This window comes from Callorhinus ursinus, unplaced genomic scaffold (assembly GCF_003265705.2).
Source record: "Callorhinus ursinus isolate GAN/ISIS: 27379988/994484 unplaced genomic scaffold, GSC_fseal_2.0 scaffold10, whole genome shotgun sequence".
NCBI lineage: Eukaryota > Metazoa > Chordata > Mammalia > Carnivora > Otariidae > Callorhinus > Callorhinus ursinus.
In genome coordinates this window covers 69,921,481-69,938,884 of record NW_027397072.1, presented here as the reverse complement: position 1 = coordinate 69,938,884, position 17,404 = coordinate 69,921,481, and the positions used below count along the sequence as shown (strand labels likewise).

The 17,404-nt window shown below is 35.9% G+C and overlaps 1 protein-coding gene and 1 non-coding gene across 22 annotated transcripts in view; one reads left to right on the top strand and one right to left on the bottom strand.

Moving 5' to 3' along the window:
* The window catches only part of NRXN1 (neurexin 1), a 1,133,502-nt gene that overhangs the window by 984,999 nt on the left and 131,099 nt on the right, over nt 1–17,404 (bottom strand). The window lies entirely within an intron of this gene.
* LOC112821748 (U6 spliceosomal RNA) lies at nt 10,569–10,671 on the top strand. The gene has a single exon (XR_003207529.1). It is a non-coding gene; the product is annotated as a U6 spliceosomal RNA (small nuclear RNA).

Genomic DNA, 17,404 nt, shown 5'->3' with positions numbered 1-17,404 from the left:
TATTTATTTATTTATTTATTTATTTATTTATTTATTTATTTATTTATATTTATTTTAGATTACCAAGGTCTATATAAAAGCTAAGCACTTAACCATTTTCAGAGAATAGCAGTTGCAGATACATAGTAGGCTACTGAATACTATTTTAGTGAGAAAGCTAAGAGAATTTGTAAATTCTCAGAATAGTTAAAAGTTTCAGAAATATTCTCCTGTTCTAAAAATAATGAATAACAAATTCTGTGGTACAATTGTAAGAAAAGGGTAGAAGTTTGAAATAAAAGAAGCTTTTCGAAAATGTCTCAAACCATTTGGATGGGCTTTTAATATCTAGGAGTTAAAATGATCAGAATTCTGTCCAGAGGTATACTTTCACGCTTGCAATTACATTTCTTTATCATACAGGCATATCTCAGAGATATTGTGGGTTTGGTTCCAGACCACAAAAATAAAGCAAACATGACAATAAAGCAAGTCAAATGAATTATTTTGGTTTCCCAGTGCATACAAAAATTACATTTTCAAAAAGTTATGTTTATACTATACTGTCATCTATTAAGTATATAATAGCATTATGCCTAAAAAACCCAATGTATATACTTTAATATAAAAAGATTGCTAAAAAGTGCTAACCATCATCTGAGATTTCATTAAGTTGAGACCTTTTTGGTGGTGGAGAGTCTTGGCTCAATGTTGACGGCTGCTGACTAATCACTGTGGTGGATGATGAAGTTTGGGAAGGCTGTGGCAATTTCTTAAAATGAGACATTAATGTTTAACAAATGACTCTTCCTTTCGTGATAAAGATTTCTTTGTAGCATGTGATGTTGTTTGATAGCATTTTACCCACAGTAGAACTTCTCTCAAAATTGGAGATAATCCTCTCAAACCCTGCCACTGCTTTTTTAACTAAGTTTATTTAATATTCTAAATCCTTTGTTGTTTTTCAGCAATCTTAACATCGTCTTCACCAGGGGTAGAATCCATCTCAAGAAAATACTTTCTTTGCTCATCCGTAAGAAGCAACTTCTCATCCATTAAATTTTGATCATGGGATTGCAGCAATTCAGTCCCATTTAAAGCTCTGCTTCTAAGTCTAGTTCTCTTGCTATTTCTACCACATTGGGAGTTAGCTTCCTCCACTGAAGTCTTAACTCCCTCAGAGTCATCCATGATAGCTGGAAACACCTTTTTCCAAACTCTGGTCAATGTTGATATTCTGACCTCTTTTCATGAATCACAAACATTCTTAACTGACATCTAGAATGGTGTATTCTTTCTAGAAGTTTTTCAATTCACTTTACCCAGATCTATCAGAAGAATCACCATCTCTGGCAGCTATAGCCTTATGAAATGTATTTCTTAAATAATAAGACCTGAAAATCAAAATTACTCCTTAATCCCTGGGCTGCAGAATGAAATGTTGTGTTAGCAGGCATGAAAATGACACTAATCTTATTGCACATCTCCATCAGAGCTCAGGGAGAAGTAATACTTTGAAAATGATCTTTTTCTGAATAGCAGGTCTCAACAATGGGCTTAAAATATTCAGTGAACTATGTTGTAAACAGATGTGCTGTCATCCAGACTTTGCTCCATTTATACAACACAGACGGTAGATATAGTATAATTCTTAAGTGTCCTAGGATTTTCAAAATGGACAACAATCACTGGCTTCAACTTAAAGTCACCAGCCCCTAAGTGAGTCAGCATGTCTTTGAAGCTTTTAGCCAAGCATTAACTTCTCTCTCACTTATCAAAGTCCTGGATGGCATCTTCTTCCAATTGAAGACTGTTCTCTACATGGAAAATCTATTGTTTAGTGCAGCCACCTTCATTCATTATCTTAGCTACATCTTCTAGATAACTTGCTGCAGCTTCTACATCAGCACTCATGGCTTCACTTTACATATTTATTTTAAGAAGATGACTGCTTTTGCTAAGCCTCATGAACCAATCTCAGCTAGCTTCCAACTTTTCTTCTGCAGCTTCCCTGCCTGTCTCAGCCCTTGTAGAATTTAAGAGTCAAGGCCTTGCTCTGGAATGCTATGACTGGTTTGATCTACACAGACCACTAAAACCTTCTCCATTGCAGCCTTAAAGTTGTTTTTCTTTCTTACCATTGGTGTGTTCACTGGTGTAGCACTTTTAATTTCCTTTAAGAACTCTTCCTTTGCATTCACAACTTGGTTAACTGCTTGGTACAAGAAGCCTACTTTTCAGCCTATCCCAGCTTTCCATATGCTTTCCTCACTAAGCTTAATAATTTTTAGTTTTTGATTTAAAGTAAGAGACATGTGACTCTTCCTTTTACTCGAATGCTTAGAGGCTATAGTAGTTTTGTTAATTCACCTAATTTCAATATTTCTTTGTCTCCCAGAATAGGGAGGCCCAAGGAGAGGGAGAGAGATGGGGGAATGACTGGTCAGTGGAGCACTCAGAACACACACAACATTTACAGATTAATTTCACTGTCTTCTAGGGAAGCAATTCAATTACAACAGTAACATCAAAGATCACTGGTTGCAGATCAGCATAACAAATGTAATAATGAAAAATTTGAAGCATTGTGAAAATTAGTGAAATGTGACATGGAGACATGAAGTGAGCAAATGCTGTTGGAAAAATGATGCCGACACTTGCCTGACATGGAGTTGCCATAAACCTTCAACGTGAAAAATATGCAATGTCTGTGAGGCATAATAAAGCAAAACACGATAAAACAGGTATGCCTATAGTCAGTAACTATCATATATTTAATTTTGCTATTGTGTATTATCCATTAAATTCATGCTAATGGTGAAAAGAAAGATGAGACTTAGTCACTAGTATGAAGTGTTTGGGTGTTTAAGGAATAGACTCAAGGGGTTCAGTAGCAAATCATATGTTATAGTTGAAAATATAGTAAAAAAATAGTTAAAAAAATACTTAACACTTTATTTTTCCTCTCCAAGAAAAACAAAACAGAAACATTCCCTTCCCCTTTTAAGGGAAAAAAATGTAGAAAAGACCCAGTGATATATAACCAGTGTTTTGTTCTGTTTTTTAATAAGTTATTTGGCCATTAAGTTTTCTATTGGTTGCCGCCATCCTTACTCTGGGAAATAATGGCATCTGTCATCCCAATTCCGCAAGACAAGAATGGTGGCAGAGGTGGCTGGGAAGAAAGAGAGAACGCTGAAAAATCTGTCAGAAAGCAGCCAGAAGAGCACTCAGAAAAGCACCTGTACTCCCCTCTATTTCTTTACTCCCTGCAACAGTCAAAACTGCCTCAACTCTTTCCTGAATTATGGAGCTTCCAGAAAAAACGGTATGAATATTACCCCCAGACATTAAAAAAAGACAGATAAAACCTTTAGAAAATGTGAAAGAGAAAGAGGAGGGATGATCAAGCTATACACCGAATATATGGACTGAAAGGAAAGACAAGTTTATGAGATTTGGTCAGAAGAAGCTGAAATTCAGGATTTCCTCTGATTTCATTTTGGCCGAGGTCACACAGCACATTCAGTACTGAGAAGAAAGAACAGCCCAGGGCTCTCAGGACATTATGAATGGTAACAAAAGCTGTGGATGTGGGAGAGTTCAGAACAGAAGGAATACAAATGGGGCGGGTGGAGACTGTAAAATTAACCAAGTAACTGGGCGAGTTAAAACCAACCACACACTTGTCACTTCCTTTCTCCCTCCCTGTCTTCCTCTCTCCCTCCCTGCACCGTCTCTTCCTCCTCCCTCTTTCTTTCTGCAGAGGATCTTGAAGCAGAATAACTGCAATCCATTATTACCTTCAGGAAAAAAAAAAAAAAAACAAGTATAATGTTCCTTGCATTTTATTCCAAATTCTGTTTTGAGAACAGCAGATTCCTAATTGCCCTAACAATGTACTCTCAATAATCACACAAATTCAGGATAACACAGGTACTCTATTTTAATTCTGTGGCTTAAGGCTAATTTGTGCTAATGATAATTAGCACACAAATCACTACGTACATACTAGCTCTGATTAAGAAATGGCTTCTCTTGACCTGACAAATTTAATAACTACCTGTTTTAAGAGTTTGCTTTCCTGTTTTAATCTTTTTATGATTGTCACTCACAACATGGAAACACATAATTGTTTGGAAATATCAGATTATAACATACCTAATTGGCATTTATTTATTACAATCAGATACTGTAGCCTAAACAGTAAAGTCTAATCTTGGCACAGCATCAAAGATTTTCATTATATGTAGCCACAACTTGATCATTTTTCACTCTTTCAATAAAAAAAGAATCACTCTGGAAATGTGGGGACTGATAAAGAATTTGAATGTGAACTATAAGTCTCCATAACGACTCTTTAATATATTTAAAATCCCACCAAGATTTCAAATTGGCTCATACCAGACGTGCCTTCTCTCAGGAAGTCTTTTGAATTGCTCCTCAGTGCAGTGCACAGAAGTGTGCACTGATCTCTTCAGAACATCCAAAACATTTTATTCCTGTGGTTTTTTTTTATGCGCATTTGCATGGGATTATGTTTAGTTACTTAAAAATAATAACCATGTTCTCCTTTCTTCAGTGATCTCACTCTACCTGTAACTGACCTCTACACACATAGCAAATGCTCAATAAACATTCCTTATATTCAGGCAAATTATAAGTCAATTGAATTCCATCAAAACAAATGAAAAATAATTTCTGACAATAGCTTCCTTTCCAATTTTATTTTTTTAGCCTCAAATTCAAAATAAGAAAAGACTTTGATGCAACTTGTATGTTCTTTTCAGAAATAAATATATACAATTTTAACATTCAAATATATCGATATAATTGCTATATGCATTTGAATTAAGAACAGGATAATTTATATAATATAGTAGAAAACCTTACAGGTACAACTTTTCCCTTAAATATAGGATAAGACTTTGGTTTTATCATTAATTTACATTTTTATATTACATTTTAAGCAAACTTTGGGAAATATAAATACCATGAAAAACTATAAATACTTAATAAATTTTATAAAACATTCATAAGCATAACAACTGCATATAATTTATAATATACACTTAGTAAAATACAGCATTTAGGATATCATGCCAGGTTATTCCTTCTTGTACAGTTTTTTTTTTTAAGATTTTATTTATTTATTTGACAGAGAGAAAGTGCAAGCAGGTGGAGTGGTAGGCAGAGGGAGAAGCAGGCATGGGGCTGGACCCCAGGACCCCGGGATCATGATCTGAGCCAAAGGCAGATGCTTAACCGACTGAGCCACCCAGGCGCTCCTCAGCTAAGCCTTTTCTATCAGCTGCTTTCTGATAATAAAAATCTAAATGTTTAATGTCTTGGGAATAAATCCAATTTATAAGTATTTAAAATATCTTTATAATACTGCATAACTTTTTTACTTTTTGCTTTTACTATTTATTTTACTATTTATATGCTCATATTATAACCTTAAGATTTCACATTCATAGAGAGGCTGTTTATTTGTATCTCAAACACAAATGTATGCACTGGGCAGTGTTTGGAACTTGTAAATATAATGCTTCTTTATCTTTTGAGTTATCTAATTTTAAAGAGTGCTTTTGCTGTCTGTTTTGCTTACTTAGAGAGATATACAGAGCAGCAATATTATATCATTAATTAGAATCCACTGAAAAGATGCACCATGTTCTCTAGCACCATGTCCTTTTTTTTTTTTTAAGATTTTATTTATTTATTTGACAGAGAGAGACATAGCAAGAGAGGGAACACAAGCATGGGGAATGGGAGAGGGAGAATCAGGCCTCCCGCTGAGCAGGGAGCCTAATGCAGGGCTCAATCCCAGGACCCTGGGATCATGACCTGAGCCAAAGGTAGACGCCCAACGACTGAGCCACCCAGGAGCCCCCAAAAGCACCATGTTCTTCACAGAACTTGGAAAGGACACTATCTTTGCCTTCTAGGAACCAAGCACTGAGTAAATATAATATAGAAGACTACTACTTATGTCACACATTGTAATTGTAAGATGAAATAAGAGATTGAAACAGGCTTTTTAAATTTAATGATAGCCATCGAATAAATTATTAATTTCAAAATTTAACTTAGATTATGAAAAATGTAGATTGTTAGTATGTTTTGTCAGACCATACTTGTCTTTTGCTACTCTTTAATGGTATTTAACCTTCATCTGTATTTGAAAGTTGAGATCAAATATATCCGTCATTTTGTCAGCCTTGTAAGTGGGACTGTGACTCCTGTATCAGAATTTCTGGTTCTTCCTAAAGCATTATGTTCAGGAATTTTTTTCCCCATTTATATTGAACACTTAAAACAACAACAACATGAACATAATTCAGCACTGGAAAATTCATTTAATTATCACCTTAGAGCTCATAACAACTCCATTCTGAAACAAGATGTCTAAATACCATTTCCTTAGTGAGATGGAATGGTATTTGATTTCTGCTTTATTTTATTGTGCACAAAACACAAACTGCTAATAGATTTCTTTTCACTGTGATTACTGTCCTTAAACTTTACTTCAACATACGGAATATAATAAGAGAGTGGGTCTTTAAAGCTTGAACAAATTATTGCAAAATCTACATATTTTAAATCCAGTTTAGCAAAAACATAGCATATATGTATAGGGAGTCAATATTTTACTCCTTGGAGGCTTAGATTTCTCATTCTGGAAAAAGGGTATTCTATAGCCTCCTTGAGGTCATAACTTTCAGCCAGGGAGATAATCTGTCAGTAACTATTGATTATTTAGGGAAAATATTAGTGATTTATTGAAAGATCCATACTTCTATCTTACAATAGTAAATGCAAAAGTAGGCCAAGTGAACCATGACATAATGACATGGAGAAAAGAGTATCTCCCATATTGTTGCTGTAGAGGCAGGAGAAATAGAAAAGTAGCTAGTTGAAATCAATACTAATTTTAGCCTTATTGATGAGATGCTTCATGTACCAGACTGACCATAAAGCACAGAACATCAGGTCAATTGCAAAGGCCACATATGTCTGCCCTTCCTTCACTTCCTAGTGGACATGAATGGAATTGACTGTGTTTATTCCTAAATATATGTATATATATTTATATATATAATACCTGATTATGCAATTTCACAGAAGACTTTGAGACTCACTAACTTTGTGCCATTATACTGTTTGAAAGACTCCCAAATGCTTAAGAGAAAGAAGTTTCTATAAAAACTAGTCATTATTTGAAGTAATGGGTGCTTAAAACAGATTGCTGCTCTCATGGAATCACAGGCCAAAGTTAGAAAAACACTTTTTCTCTCTAACTTATCTTGCTAAACTAAGTATACTATTGGGGAAAAAATCCATTTTTAGCTCATGATGTTACAGTTTCTCCTGAACTGGGAATGCACCATATGCCCAGGTGTGGGTAAACTCTTGCCTTTACACAGGTACAGTTATATTTTTGAGGGATGGGCGGAGACCACTCAACATTGTCATTTGTTTCCTCATTAATTTATCACCCCCATCCATTCAATGAATATTCATCCATCAATGAACATTTTTTGTGTGACCACTATATAATGTCATACACTATTATAGAGACTGGGGGTACAAGACCATTCAATGTAGGCAAAATCTCTGCCCTTATAGAGCATGCAATCTTGCTGGATAAACAAATAAATAAATAGCTATTGAAGATAATGTCCCATAGGAATAACTATTCTTTTTTTAAAAGCAGAGAAAATAACAATGAGGTCTGCTGCTTCAGACTGGATGGAAGCATGACTTTTGAGCAGGGATTACAATGAACCATGGAAGCTTGTATTGCCAACATCTAAAGGCAGAATACGCAGAAAGAATATCAGGTGAAAAGGCCCAAACATGACATTGATTAGCATGTTCACTAGACGAAGTCTTGAAAATGGAAATATAATACTGAGAATAATTTTTGATACAAATTGTGTTGCTTTTTATAGCAAGCTGTTTTTTTCTTAGCTATCAGGAGTTGAGAGATCAATATCTCCTAAGGTTATAGGATCAGTATTTCCTAAGGTTGGATAATATCAGGTTATTTGCATTATGTGTCACAACTCATCAATCCTTCACAACTTACGATGTTTTGCCCATTCAAAAAAAGAATATACATTGGTACAAACTTTACCTGATGGCCTTACAAAGGCCCCAGTGCTTGTAGTTAGCCAGAGAAAAAGTCACCTAATCAGTCTGAACTTCACATAGCACATCAGCTTGATAGGTGTAGTTATTTGACCTTTCAAAATTATTTTGACAGAAAATTCTTAAACCATTCAGAAAAATCTACAAACTGGGCACCTGGGTGGCTCAGTTGGTTAAGCGACTGCTTTCGGCTCAGGTCATGATCCTGGAGTCCCAGGATCGAGTCCCGCATCGGACTCCCTGCTCAGCAGGGAGTCTGCTTCTCCCTCTGACCCTCTTCCATCTCGTGCTCTCTCTCTCATTCTGTCTCTCAAATAAATAAATAAAATCTTTAAAAAAAAAAAAAAAAAAAGAAAAATCTACAAACTTTAAAGATCTACTGGGTCTAAGATATCACTGCAAATTATATAAACATTTCATATTTAAACATACATGGCAGGGCACCTGGGTGGCTCAGTGGGTTAAGTGTCTGACTTCGGCTCAGGTCATGATCTCAGGGTCCTGGGATCGAGCCCTGGGTCGGGCCCCCTGCTCAGCGGGGAGCCTGCTTCTCCCTCTCCCTCTGTTGCTCCCCCTGCTTGTGCTCTCTCTTCTTCTCTCTCCAAGTAAATAAAAATCTTTAAAAAATAAACATATGTGGCATATTGTGCACATAAACATATTTACTCATAAACATATGCATGTGAAGTGATTACATACTGGAGTTGCCATGAAGGTGTTCTAGTTGCTGTATGTCACTCAGTAGTCCTTTCAACAACACAATAGTCAGCTGAGAGGAATAGAGTTGGGTGACAACCCCCAACAATGATCACTTTCAGGTTCTGCTGAGATCCTGCTCTCCCGGGCAACCCCTAACCAATGACTAAGCATGGTGGTGAGGTGGGGAGGCCAAGGAAAGACAGTGGGGTATTGGGGCCTGGTCAGGACCTCTAAGGAGCAATCTTTGCTCCAGAGCTTTCCACAGTTGGCTGAGAGATGATCAGATCCGTACCGTAGTTCGAGGCTTGCCTCTGTGACCCATCTTGCTTCTTTCCTCTTCTGTCCTTCACAGCTGCTACCCTGAACAGGTTTCTGTACCTCTAACTACATCTGAGCATCTGTACCCTCAAAGACCCAAGTGACACACATATGCTTACAGATGCACATATAAGTGCCTATTAATTTAGAGATCAATGCATTATTGAAGCTCTCTTCATTTACTGATAGCTTGACTAATGCCAATAAAGACAGGAAAATATTTTGTAAATACATTCATTCCACTAGAATACTAAAAGAGCCTTTCCCATAACAAAATATTTGACATCTGTGTAGGATTTTTTAATGAAAATTTTAATATAGAAGGAAGATTCACTAGAAGAGTCTTCTGTAGGGTTTGATACAGGATTTGGTTTAGTTGTCTCATCTAAATTATTAAAAGACCAGAAGATGTCATAAGCTGTTCTTACACCTGAGATATTCTCATGTCATATAAATAAAATGTTAGTGGAGGACAAGTCTTAACTATGTGTTTATTTTTATTGAACTGATAGCATTATCTTTAATTATGTAGGACAACATTTTAATTACAGTAACATATATATAAGTCAGACCATACATTCACAAATAGAGAGTGATTTTTGCACTTTAATTTATTAATGAGGATCTCCCTGGTGCTATATGCATCTTGCGGAATTTTCCAACACTTAATATATTAAAATGTTGACTCATTCTCAGAATTTTGACAAATGAAATCAGGGAGATTGTCAGTAATTGTTCATTACTTTCAGCAAAGAGAATTTAAATCAATTAGAAGAACAGTTCAAGATCTCATACTGATTACTCATGTGGAACTTCTTATTTTCCACAAGCTTTTCAGAGAAGCAGAAACACTTGATTAATATTTTCTGTACACACAGAAAGAGGTAGAATAATATGAGAAGCACTTTACTGTATAAATGTATTTTATAATGTCTAAGGCTCATTGAACATAAAAAATATTTACCACTGTTCATAAAGATTAATGTAAAAATTACTGCTAATATAATTGTGGAATCCCTATGTAGTTACATAACTTAGAAATTACCTCAACACTAAAAAACAAACTTACCAAAAGGATATTTTCTATTACTCAATTCACTAGAAGAAGATAACATTTGAAAAAAGTTGTTTTGCATTTTTAAATTAATTGAAAGAAAATGTGGCAATGGAAGTTTTGTTTAAAAAAGATAATCATGTCATTAACATAACATAATAAAATAAAAAAATGCAAAAAAAATTCATGATTCAAAAAAAAAGATGATCACATCAATATGATTCAAAATAGCAATGAGATACTTTTCTGACTAGGAAAGAAAAGCTTCCTGGCCTTTGGCCAATATTATATTCTTCCTAGACATTTGAAATGGTACTGCTCTTATTCCTTCATGTTACTCCCCATCCCACACTTATATCACATGCAATCATTGTTCCCTTTTCAAAAAAGTAACATGACAGAGAAGATTAGCATGGCCTCTGCGCAAGGATGACATGCAAATTCATGAAGCGTTCCATATTTAAAAAAAAAAAAAAAAGTAACATGAACAGCCAGTAAATAAAATATTTCAACTTTAAATAGGGTTTTTACCACAAATGAATTGACACAAGAGTAAATAACAAATAAGTCATCTACTTTTCCCTGCATAAAGTTTAACGGAAGCTTCTGTACATCCTGGACCACTCAGGAGTAGTTTATGGTACTGAATGAGAATACACCATATTTCAGCCTACATGACCTCAAATAGCCATTTTATGAGTGTTAAGGAATTCAATAAAAAGATGATTTAAAAGGGCACCAATAATAACATTTTCTAATTAATCTTGGTTCTAATTGATTGGCAAATGCTTCCACAATCTTGGATTCTTTTCCCCATCAGAGAAAATGGCACTAAGTCATCATTTCATTGTAGAAAACTCACTTCATCACCCATCTGTTTTCTCTTCCTTAAAATAAAGAAGGTGGATTAGAGGCAATCTAATTAACTATGTTTTGGGGGTCAGACACCAAAATTAGTGGGTCAGGGTAGATTAAGACAAAAGACGGATGGCTTTAACAAGAAGTTTCATCTAAAGGTATTCAAATACAAAACCCATGTGACATGGTTCACAACCCTCCAAAGCTCCCAAAGTTGGGATTTTTGGGCCAAGTTATCTCAAAACTCTCAGGCCCCCTCCAGCTCTAAGAAGCAATCTAGGAAATCACTGATACAGTGAAATAATAAGATATGAGAGAGAAAACACTGTAAGAGGAGATTAAAATAGAAAATGATTTCTTATTCCTTATGGACTCCTGTTATAGAGCTAGATATCAATGTTTGTATTCTTTTACCTTGTCCCTAATTCATTCAGATATTGCTTAATGCCATTTCTTCTGAGAAGAAAAGGTAGTAGGAGAAGAAGACCAAAAATATCCCAGCTCATATCCTAAATACATTCACTGGGAACCTACTATGTACAAGGCATTTGTTATGGGCTCAGTGTGTCCCCTCGATTCGTATGTTGGAATGCTAACTCCTGATATGAGTAATAGGAGGTAGGGCCTTTGGGGAATAATTAAATCATGAATGGGATTAATGCCCTTGTAAGAGGAAACAAAAGAGCTTGCTCTCTTCAGTCTGTTCTCCACAGTGACGATAAAATGAGAAGACTGACAACTACAAAGCAGGAAAAGGACCCTCACCAGAACGCAGTCTACCAGCACCTTGATCTTGGACTTCCTTGCATCCAGGACTGTGAGAAATAGATGTTCATGGTTTACATATCCCAGTTTATAGTAATTGTTATAGCGGCCTGAACTACGACAGCACTGTTCCAGATATTTGCATAAGGAAGGAAACAACACTGTCAAAGATACCTATTCTTGTGTGGATTATATTCTGCAGAGAGGCAGGCGGCAATCATTAAATCTAGTGAAATGAGTAATACAGGATATATTAGAAAAAAATTGCTATGAAGAAAAATAGGGAAAACATGAAAACATGTAAGGGTGGAAGGGACTGGTAGGGCAGGAAGTGAGGGGTGGAGGTTTGCACTATTTAATAGAGAGGTTCAGGGTAGCCCTCAGTGAGTTGGAGTCTGAGCAGAGATGAAAGAGATGAAAGGAGTCTGAGCAGAGATGAAAGGACCACACATGTGTCATGTGCCTGAGCAACAAGGGGAGGGAGGCCACTGTGAGGGAGGGAGAGAGGAAGACATCTGAGAGGCTGCCTGGAAATAAATAACATAATGCCCTGTGGCTGCAGTACGGACTTTCAGTCTAAGTACCAAAGAAATGGAGAGAAATGGCAGTGTTTTGAGCAGAGGAGGAGCATGGAACAAGTTTTCCTTTCCCTGATGAAACAGGGTACGTCGTTAAGAACAACAGCTTTGGAGTCAAGCAGCTCTACTGCTTATCAACTTGAATAATCAGTGCTGAATTCCTTAATGCCCTGTATCACCTATCAAATGAGCATAATAATACAAACACCACATAGGATGTGTTGTGAAGATAAATGAGATAATGCAGCCAAAGAACTCTGTACTGCAACAGGCATATTATAACTGTTCAATAAATTATCTCTTACCTTGCTACTTCTTTTTTTTAAATTTTAAATTTTATTGAGTTATGTTAATCACCATACATTACATCATTAGTTTTTGATGTATTGTTCCATGATTCGTATAACACCCAGTGCTCCATTCAATACGTGCCCTCCTTAGGCTAACACATTCCCCCACCCCTTCCCCTCTAGAACCCTCAGTTTGTTTCTCAGAATCCATAGTCTCTCATCGTTCGTCTCCCCCTTGTTACTTCTAATAAATGTTTTGTCCAAAAATGAGTACAGCTGATACCAGGATTATTCTAAAATTCCTTTCCAACATCTAACTTCAGACAGATGAATCAATCAACCAAACAATCTCAACTATGTGCAAAGGACTATTCTAGGTATCAAGGGGATATACAGAACTTAAAATGGAGCTCTTAATAAGAATATGATTTAGATGGGGTGCCTGGATGGCTCAGTGGGTTAAGCGACTGCCTTCGGCTCGGGTCATGATCCTGGAGTCCCGGGATCGAGTCCCATATCGGGCTCCCTGCTTGGCGGGGAGTCTGCTTCTCCCTCTGACCCTCTTCTCTTTCGTGCTCTCTGTCTCTCATTCTCTCTCTCTCAAATAAATAAAATCTTTAAAAAAAAAGAATATGATTTAGCTGAAGAAATAAAACATACATACAAAAAAAACATGCTGATTGTATACTACTTGCCAATAACAAGAAATAAACTTGCTATAAATAAACACATGGATGAATCTTAAATTCATCATGCAGAGTAAAAGAAACCACACACAAAAAGCACATTTTTATAATGTGAAGATTAATCTATAGTGACAAAAGGCATATAAAGTGGTTTCCTGGGTCCAGGGGAAGATACAGGACTAGACTACACACAGGGGTGCAAATAATCTTTTGGAAGTAATAGAAATGCCCTGTACTTTAAACACAGGGCTGCAAATAATCTTTTGGAAGTAAGAGAAATGCCCTGTACTTTAAACTTTTTAAAAAAACTTACATTATTGCATGTAACTTGTTCCTTCATAAAACTAATGCCAATAAAACCAAAATCACTTGCAATAATTGATTAAAATGGGTTGGACAATCAAGCAAGAATATACCTTTTACTAGTTTTGACTATACAATTTACTGGACAAGTTTGGATCAGATTTGAAAGGTCACACAGTAATTTCCAAATATTACTTGATTTGTACTAGGTCTAGAAATCTTGTTGAGCTTGAAGATAAAGTTCTCTTATTGGGTTGATTAGTTTTGGACTCATCCAGTCAATATTTTAGTAACTTTATGTCCATCTTATTTCTCTTCGGAGGATCCTCTCACTTGAAGCTTATTCTCTTTTTCTATACATTGTCTCCTTTTCTTGGAAGTGGTCTTTATACAGATTTACAGCACTTTTTTTTTTTTTTTTACTGTTTTCAATGTAACCCACAAAAATTTCAATTACAGTTTCATTTTTAAAATATAAGCAACTGTGAATACATTATATGTTAAAAAAAAAAAAAGAAGAAGATAGTAGGAAGGGAAAAATGAAGGGGGGGAAGAACCATGAAAGACTATGGACTCTGAGAAAAAACTGAGGGTTCTGGAGGGGAGGGGGGTTGGGGGATGGGTTGGCCTGGTGATGGGTATTAAGGAGGGCACATATTGAATGGAGAACTGGGTGTTGTATGCAAACAATGTATCATGGAACACTACATCAAAAACTAATGATGTAATGTATGGCGATTAACATAACAATAAAAAATTATAAAAAACTAATGTTGTATGGTGATTAACATAATAAAATTTAAAAAAATAAAAAAAAATAAGCAACTGTGGCTTCTATCTAAAACCCTTTTCAAATGATATATGAGAGAAGAGGAGTGTCTCATATGTCTAATTCTAAAAGGGTGGGACTTTTCAAATGATATTTTAAGTAATCTCATATTATATTTGGGTTCCAAGAATTACAACATTTTTATGAAATAGCATATAAAGCAGATGTCTATGTTACTAGAGTGTGAGACAAGAAATGGAAAGGGGCATTTTTTTAAACATTTTTATTTATTTATTTTTTAAAGATTTTATGTATTTATTTGAGAGAGAGAGAATGAGATATAGAGAGTACCAGAGGGAAGAGGGTCAGAGGGAGAAGCAGACTCCCTGCCGAACAGGGAGCCTGATGCGGGACTCGATCCCGGGACTCCAGGATCATGACCTGAGCCGAAGGCAGTCGCTTAACCAACTGAACCACCCAGGCGCCCAAAGGGGCATTTTTTTTTCCTATGATTCAATTTTGGTATAATGTTCTGTGGGATTATCAATTAATTGCATTAAAACCCAAATTCCCACTTATTTTTTATTTTCTTATAAAATTAATTGCTTACTATAAATAACACATTTATAAGCTATTCTTCAGAAATGAATGCTTTGAAAGCATATTTATAAATATAAAATATATTTTACATTGAAGAGAATATTAACAGTGAAATAGAGCTTAAAGACTAAATTGCTTAGTTTTCATTTATAGGAGAGAAGAGGGTTGAATCTCTAGGAAAGCTTTCTGTTCAGCATATTAAATGCCTAAGGAGTCACACTGGATTTAAAATATAGCACCTATTTTGGAAAGCAAATTCAGGATTCTTGTAGACAGATTGAAATTACTTCCTAATATAGATGATTCAAAGAAATACCTGTCAAACAGAGAGTTAAGACTTTTGAATGCAGACACAGTGTGAAAAATAAGATGATGTATTTTCTATTTCAGCAGAAACATAAATAATTAAAATTAATCTACACTCACAAAAATAAATGAACATATTCTGAAGAAATAGGTTGAATTTTAATCCTGATTTTTCACATCTATTTTTTTTTAAGATTTTACTTATTTATTTATTTAAAAGAGATAGCATAAGTAGGCAGAGCGGCAGACAGAGGGAGAGGGAGAAGCAGGCTCTCCGCCAAGCAGGGAGCCGGATGCGGGGCTCGATCCCAGGGCCCGGGATCATGACCCAAGCCGAAGGCAGCCGCTTAACTGACTGAGCCACCCAGGCACCCCTTTCACATACTTCTGAACATACAAAATTCAAGCATCTGCAGCTAGACTCCATATCAATAATCTGAATTAGCAGGGTTCCATTGTAATTTCTGAAGTTCTCAATGCTGAAATTTTCAATGCAAGCAACTGAAAATGTTTCTTAGATAAAACTGGTCCCAAGAGCCTACAACAGTAAATGCTTTTACAAAAATAACTATAGTAAATAAAGTCGGATGGGTCTTAAAAGGAAGGTCTTTTTTGTTTATTAAATTCCAGGGCTCCCTTTGCTTCATTTCAAGGCCCTGTTGTTTACTTCTCTCCCAGCCACGACTAGTAGATGTGGGTCCCCTTTCCCATGAGTTTATATTTCTATGCAAGGTTAGTCATGTAACAAGAATACCAAAGAAGAAAAGAAACAAAAACAACATACAGAGAGGAAAAAAAAAAAAAAAAACTTTGAAAAAGAAAAAAAAGGATAGAAATGAAATCAAAGTTCCCTTTGAAGAGAGGCTGAGCTTGTTTTTTTCTAATATTTTCCAGGATGTATTAAAGAAATCAGTGGAAAGGCTGGGGAAAAAAGGTGACAGGAGACCACACAAATCAGTTCTATGCTCTTGTTTACAGCATTTTTGCTTGAAATAACCTCATGTAGGTGATGTTACAGAATTTTTGATATTTGGCAGAATTAAGTCAAATATATGAACTACAGTTTAAGAAGCATAAATGTCAGCTTTCTAAAGCCTTCTACATCAAAGCTATCAGCAATGGTTTTTGAACACCAACTACAGCAGTATATTAGGTGTCGTGGGAGATATAGAAGAGGTACTATGATATTAGGTACACAGAAGGTATTTTAAAAATATATAAAAACTGGGCGCCTGGGTGGCTCAGTCGGTTAAGCGTCTGCCTTCGGCTCAGGTCATGATCCTGGAGTCCCGGGATCGAGTCCCGCATCGGGCTCCCTGCTCAGCGAGGAGCCTGCTTCTCCCTCTAACCCTACCCCCACTCATGTACTCTCTCTCTCTCTCATTCTCACTCTCTCAAAATAAATAAATAAATCTTTAAAAATATATATATATATATATATAAAAACTAAAGGGATAGGTATGAAAGCTACTGGTAGGGAATTTGGGGGGTAAATAAAGCACCTAATCACAAAATAGAGAACCAGGCAATCTAGATTAACATGCATATTATTAAGGGAAGACTAAACTATACAAAAAAGAAATAACATGTCTCCAAGGCCACACAAGGAACTCAACCTTTCTGAACCTCAGTTTCCCCTTGAGGACAGGGACTAGCCTAAGGGACTATTGTCCACAATAAAAGAGTTGAACAATGCTGGATTTGTATATGCATGATGGATCCCTCACCATCCCTACACTGCATCACACGGCAACTTTTCAATGGGGGTGTTAATATCTGCGAACACGTCCTTAAAGACAGCTGTTGTAAATGTTTATGTACAAACTTGGGATCAGCCTCCGGTGGAGGTTATCAGGTCTAACTTTTGCTTTGTTTTACAATAAATGTATTTGTCTCTATCAATCAATCAAACCCTAGGCTCAGAGAAACAAAATTTAGAAAAGGGATGACATTTTAATTGGGAAGGAGGGTATAAGTAAGAGCACACAACTGGAAATAAGCATGACTTACTCAAGACAAAATAAAGAGATCTACTTTCTGGG